We start from the raw sequence: 6,831 nt of genomic DNA on the forward strand, positions 1-6,831 counted from the left end.
CTAAATCACGGAGGACGTCAAAGTCTAGTGTCCCTGTGGCTGGCCACTGTGAGCCATTATCTAGGGAATGCTGAGGCCAGGCCTGTGAACACAGAAAAGTGAGCTGCTTGGGGCGGATATCTCCCCTTAGTCTTAGAGTCCGCAGGTTAGTCAGCAGGCACTCTAAGGGGGTGGAGTATTGGGGATCGGGTTTGGAGGCTGTCGATCCCATGGTGACCACGGGGCGTGGAGGCAACCCCTGCTGTCTGAACGTCTTCGGACGAGTCAAGGGGAGCCGGAGGTCCATGTAGTCACGGGGAACGTCTTCCTCACGACCGCAGGGACCCGGAAAGGCCGAAGCCGGAGGTCTACTCAGCCGCTGGGGACGTCTCCCCACCAGCTGGTGACCGGGAGGGCCCAGTAAGTGCGCACCCGTTACAGGGCCCTAGGAGGTGGTCGCCAGGGAGGGCAGGCCCCAAAGCCGAAGGGACTTACTCCGTATCCTGCTGTCCAGGGGGTTGGTCAGCCGCCTGGGTCCGAGGCTTCCACGGCGGTGGAGCTCGAGGGGGCCTCAACGGCGAGTGCCGGGGGCCCTCAACTCGAGCCTCACGTTGGGGCGCCAGATGTTAGGAAACGCCGCGGGAGGAAAAAAGCCGCCTCTAAGGACCGGTGGTAAAGGCCTTTATTGAGCGGTCGCTCTCGGGCAGAACTCCCAGGGGCGGGTGAGTGAGGAGACAAAGGGAGTCTGTGAGGTATGAGGGGTGGGGAGGGGTTTTATAGCCAGGGCCGGCGTCCAAGCCAGGTCTTTTCATATAAGGAAGAAAACATGGGCTACAGCGGCAGTCAGTGTCTAAGGGCTCTGTGTTGGTACCTGATTGGACCAGGCTGCAGGGGGTCGGTCTCTGGAAGTTTAGCCAGCCTCCGGAATTTGCCTTGCAGCACTTTTCCGGGGCATGTCTCAACATACCCGACCTTTCAATTCCTTTTAACCTTCTGATGCATTTCTTCTTGGTCTCTGTGGTCTGGGGCAGGTTCACCCTCAACCCTGGGATCTTCACAGTGGTTGTCTTTTCTATGGATAGTTGCTAGTTGGTCTTCGTGTGAAGAGGACTGAAGCCAGAAACATCTTATATCACCATCATGATCCAGATAGATAGGTTTGTTTGTTTTTTTAACCACTAGTACTTGGCTTGACTAGTACGTGGCAGGATATAATCTGAATCAAAACAAAAGGAAAGGTAAAAATAGTTGATAAAAGTACTTGGGCAGGAATTTAATTTTAATTACAATGGATGATCTTTAGCAGTGAATTATCTAAGACAAATGGAGGCAGCTTCCACATAAACAGTAAATAAACATATTTGTGTAAAATCCAACTTGTTGCATTAACATACAATTTGATGGAATGCTTTCCCAACATGCAAATGTGTCCATCAAATAGTGTTGCACCTCAGTTAATGAACTGAATATGCTCTCCAGATGTGTAAGCAAATGTAATGGTCAAAGTCAAGAACCCTAAAGACAGACTTCCATAGTTTGAACTTCCTTATGCTACTTACTATGTTTGTGATTTCAAGAAAGTTACTCCACATCTTGAGTCACTTTTCCTCAACTCTAAAGTGAAGTTGATAAAAGTAATATCTACCTCAAAGGGTTTTTGAGATAATTACATTAGTTTATATATAGGGAACTTACAAAGTGTTTGAAATATACTCAGAATTAGCATTATTTCTCATTCTTAGTTACACACTTGAAGTGAATTTTTTATAAGAAAGATACTATTAGGTTGGTACAAACATAACTGTGATTTTTGCAATGTTGAAATTTGCCATTTGATATTGGAATACATTCTTAATAAATATGGTTATGTTATACATCATTTTAATGCACATTTCTTGCTTTATTTTTTTTTCTAATGATTTATCACTTGCTGTTTATATTTATTTTGAACTATGGAAATGATGTTAAAAAACAAGTAGTTTTCTTATTCAAGTTCAAAATGGTTCATAAAGTAGTGGAGACAACTCCTAACATCAACAATGTATGTGGCCCAGGAACTACTAATAAACGTACAATGCAGTGGTGGTTCAAGAAGTTTTGCAAAGGAGGTGAGAGTCTTGAAGATAAGGAGCACAGTGGCCGGTCATCAGAAGTTGGTAATGACAATTGAGAGCCATCACCAAAGCTGATCCTCTTAAAACCACACGAGAATTTGCATAAGAACTCAGTGTTGACCATTCTATGTTCATTCAGCATTTGAAGCAAATTGGAAAGGTGAAAAAGCTTAATAAGTGGGTGCCTCATGAGCTGACCCAAAATAAAAAAAAAAAAATACATCATTTTAAAGTGTCATTTTCTCTTATTCTATGCAACAACAACAAACTATTTCTGGAGTGGATTGTGAGATGTGACAAAAAGTAGATTTTATATAACCAGTGATGACCAGCTCAGTGGTTGGACCAAGAAGCTCCAAAGCATTTCCCAAAGCCAAACGTGCATCAAGAAAAAGGTCATGGTCACTGTTTGGTGGTCTGCTGCCCATCTGATCCATCACAGCTTTCTGAATCCTGGTGAAATCATTACATCTGAGAAGTATGCTCAGCAAATCAGTGAGATGCACTGAAAACTACAGCCAGCTTTATTCAACAGAAAGGGCCCAATTCTTTTCTGTAACAACCCCCAACAGCATATTGCACAATCAATGCTGCAAAAGTTGAATGAATTGGGCTGTGAAGTTTTGTTTCATCTGCCATATTTACCTGACCTCTCACCAGCTGACTACCACTTCTTCAAGCATCTTGACAACCTTTCACAAAGAAAACGTTTCTACAACCAGCAGGATACAGAAAATGCTTTCCAAGTATTCATCAAATGTCAAAGCACAGACTTTTATGCTACAGGAATAAACCAATTAATTTCTCATTGACAAAAATGTATTTATTGTAATGGTTCCTATTTTGATTAATAAAGATGCATTTGAGCCTAGTTATAATGATTTTAAATTCACCGTCCAAAACTGCAATCACTTTTGGACCAACCTAAGAAACATTTGTTTTCTAGTTCCATGGAAAATTGGAAAAAAATGGAAATCTTAAAATAAGGTAAAAAGTGATCATGGTTTCAATTGATACATAAGAATGAATTTCTTTCCATCAATGTAACAAAACTTTAGGAAATGCAAGGCCTCTCTTATTGATGAAGAAAACAACACATTGCCACCTATTGTGAATGGTTTAGATCTGTGCTATCCAATACAGTAGCTACTAACAACATGTGGGTTTCCCAGGTGGCTCAGTGGGTAAAGAATCTGCCTGCAGTGCAGGAGACACGGGAGACATGGGTTTGATTCCTGGGTCAATAAAATCCCCTGGAGGAGGGCATGGCAACCCATCCCAGTGTTCTTGCCTTCCCATAGACAGAGGAGCCTGGCGGGCTACAGTCCACAGGTTCGCAAAGAGTTGGACACAACTGAAGCGACTGAGCACAACAACTAGTGGTATTGAACACTTGCAATGTGACTAGTCAAAACTGAGATGTGCTGTAAGGGTAAAATACACACTGGATTTTGAAGACTTTAGTGTAAAGGTAAAAGGAAGTTAAAATAGCTTATTAATATTTTATATACATTAAAAATTGAAATAATATTTTGGACATATTGGGTTACACATATTAATAAAATTAATCACAACTGTTTCTTTTTTACTTTTGTACCGTGGCTACTATAAAATTTTAAGTTACACATGGGCTTGCATTGTATTTCTGTTGAACAGCAGTGGCTCTAGATCCTTGCTACTCCAAGTATGGTCTTTGGACCAACCACACCACCCAGGAATTTGTTAGCAATTCTGAGTCTCCAGCTTTTGTCCTAGGCCACTAGAGCACTTCCTGACATTTTACAAGATCTCCAGGTGATTCTTAAGCACATTACATTTTGAGAAGTGCTGCATTCATTGGCCTGACACATATCAGCTATAGTGAATTTTAGGTTTGATCATATAAACTTACATGATGAATTAATGACCAGTGGTTAGGAAGATCCTCTGGAGAAGGGAATGGCAACTGACTCCAGTATTCTTGCCTGAAAAATTCAATGGACAGATTCTGTAAATATGCATTAGAATATGATATTTATCTTTCTAACTTACTTCACTCTGTATAATAGGTTCTAGTTTCATCCACCTCATTAGAACTGACTCAAATGTGATCTTTTTATGGCTAAGTAGTATTTCATCGTGTATATGTACCACACTTCTTTATCCATTCATTCTTATGCATATATACGGAATCTAGAAAAGTGGTACTGAAGAATTTATTTACAGGGCAGCAATGGAGAAATAGACATAGAGAACAGACTTATGAACATGGGGAGAGGGGAGGAGAGGGGGAGGTTTATGGAAGGAGTAACATGGAAACTTACATTACTGTATGTAAAATAGATAGCCAAAGGGAATTTGCTGTATGGCTCAGGAAACTCAAACAGCAGCTCTGTATCAACCTAGAGGGGTGGGATGGGGAGGGAGATGGGAGGGAGGTTCAAAATGGAGGGGATATATGTATACCTATGGTTGATTCATATTGAAGTTTGACAGAAAACAACAAAATTCTATAAAGCAATTATCCTTCAATAAAAAATAAATTAATTTTTAAAAATTCCATGAAAAAAAAATTCCATGGACAGAAGAGCCTGCAGGCTACAGTCCATGGGGTCACAAAGAGTCAGACATGACAGAGCACACATGAAATATGAGCTGATGACTTAGCACTTTCTATCTATCTGTGAGTATGTGCCAGTTACCACAACAATACAGTCTAGATGTATGGACTTCCTGGTTGGTTCATAGTAAAGACTGTGCCTGCAATGCAGGAGACACAGGAGATGTGGGTTCAATCCCTGGGTTGGGAAGATCCCCTGGAGGAGAAAATGGCAACCCACTCCAGTATTCTTGCCTGTGAAATCTCATGGACAGAGGAACCTGGCAGACTACAGCCCGTAGGATCACAAAGATTCAAACATGACTGAACATGCACACAGATGCAGTTTATATTTATAGAATGATCTAACTAGAAATTAAGTATACTGAAGTTGCCTTTTTCATGCTTTCTCTTTGGTCCTAATTTATGATTTTTCCATAGTTGAGGGCAGAAGTTGGGTGGGTGTTCAATAGTAGTTTGCTACTAGATTAGTCCTGGGTGTTCATTGGAAGGACTGATGCTGAAGCTGAAACTCCAGTACTTTGGCCACCTCATGCGAAGAGTTGACTCATTGGAAAAGACCCTGATGCTGGGAGGGATTGGGGGCAGGAGGAGAAGGGGACGACAGAAGATAAGATGGCTGGATGGCATCCCTGACTCGATGGGCATGAGTTTGAGTAAACTCTAGGAGTTGGTGATGGACAGGGAGGCCTGGCGTGCTGCGATTCATGGGGTCGCCAAGAGTCAGACACGACTGAGCAACTGAACTGAACTGAACTGTTCACCCAAGAGGGCATTTGCAGTAAGCCAGTGAAACTGGAGTGGTTTGGAATAGGGGATTTTCCAATAAATCTGGCCCTCTGGCAGTAAACCAAGAACATAAATTACTACAGTCATGTGTTTTTATGAGAGAAAGTAGCTAAGGTCATTCAATTTCCTATAGACAGCCAATTATACTTAAATAGTCATATATATTTTCCTCATATAAAATGAGTCAAATATCTCATTATATATTCCTCCACAGTAAGGGTAGTAACAGCTTTTGTTTGTTTGAAATAATCAAGAAAAATGCCTAATGAGGTAAGAATTTTACTTCATGATTGAAAGTTCAAGAAATAGGAAAATTCAAGGAAATTCAACAGTATAAATGCAAAATAGAGAATTAAAACCTGGATGTACTTCCAGCATCAACACTTTGGGAAGAAAGCTATGTAAGAATTTTTTTTTATTAAAATGAGTGTTAAATTAGGAAATGTGAAGGCTGAAGGAAAGTAGAAGAATTTTTTATAAGTTGTATATTTGACAATCTTAGGAATATACTACCCAATTAAATCTGCCTAGGAAGAGAGCAAGCTTGGCTGGAGAGACAAGGTATTTCAGTGAAGTACTGGAGGCAATTAATAGTGTCAAATTTAGCAAAGAGGACAGATACTGATAAAAAAATTTCTTTAATACCATTCAAACTCTATGATGTAATTAGAGGCTGCCAACTTCCATTTGGTTTGGCATAGTATCTTGGCTCTCAAAAGTAAACTTTATTATGGAATTAATTTTTGATAAAAATAGCCATTAAGGCCATGAATACTCTATGATTAATGTACCATATGATTGTATGAACTGTATCATTGCCAGAGTAAATGTATCATGTAATTTCATGAATAAATGTAAAATTATACTATTAAATATGAGTCTCTGTCCACTGTAACTGATCTTTATGTGGATAGAAATGAGTCAGCACATACCATGGGGTCATTCCATGCTAAAAATCAATGCTCCCCTCTCATATTTCTAATTAATTCAGTTCTCTTATTTACCTCATCCTATGCCTAGGGTGCCACATTTAGCAAATAAATACAGAGGACCCAGTTAAATTTGAATTTCATATAATAATATTTTAGCATTAATATGTTGTGTGCAATGGTACTTATTATTTATCTGAAATTCAAATTTAACTGGGTGTCCTGCATTTTTTCCTGCAATCTTAGTACAGTCTCATTGTTTTCAGGACATTTTCATGTACTTGGCCCTCTCCAAATCATCCTTTCCTACACTTTTCTAATCATAGCCAAAATGTGAAATACTGAATTTACCTATTGGTTAACAATGAAAAACTTTTCTGAAAGAGGCACATGAAATAAAGATACTAACAGACTTGTTCTC

The 6,831-nt window shown here is 40.0% G+C and overlaps 1 pseudogene; it reads left to right on the forward strand.

Moving 5' to 3' along the window:
* The first annotated feature begins 209 nt into the window (after nt 1-209).
* Nucleotides 210-2,944, forward strand: LOC133052585 (histone-lysine N-methyltransferase SETMAR-like; annotated as a pseudogene).
* The last annotated feature ends 3,887 nt before the right edge of the window (nt 2,945-6,831 follow it).

The sequence above is a fragment of the Dama dama genome, chromosome X (assembly GCF_033118175.1).
Source record: "Dama dama isolate Ldn47 chromosome X, ASM3311817v1, whole genome shotgun sequence".
Taxonomy (NCBI): Eukaryota; Metazoa; Chordata; class Mammalia; order Artiodactyla; family Cervidae; genus Dama; species Dama dama.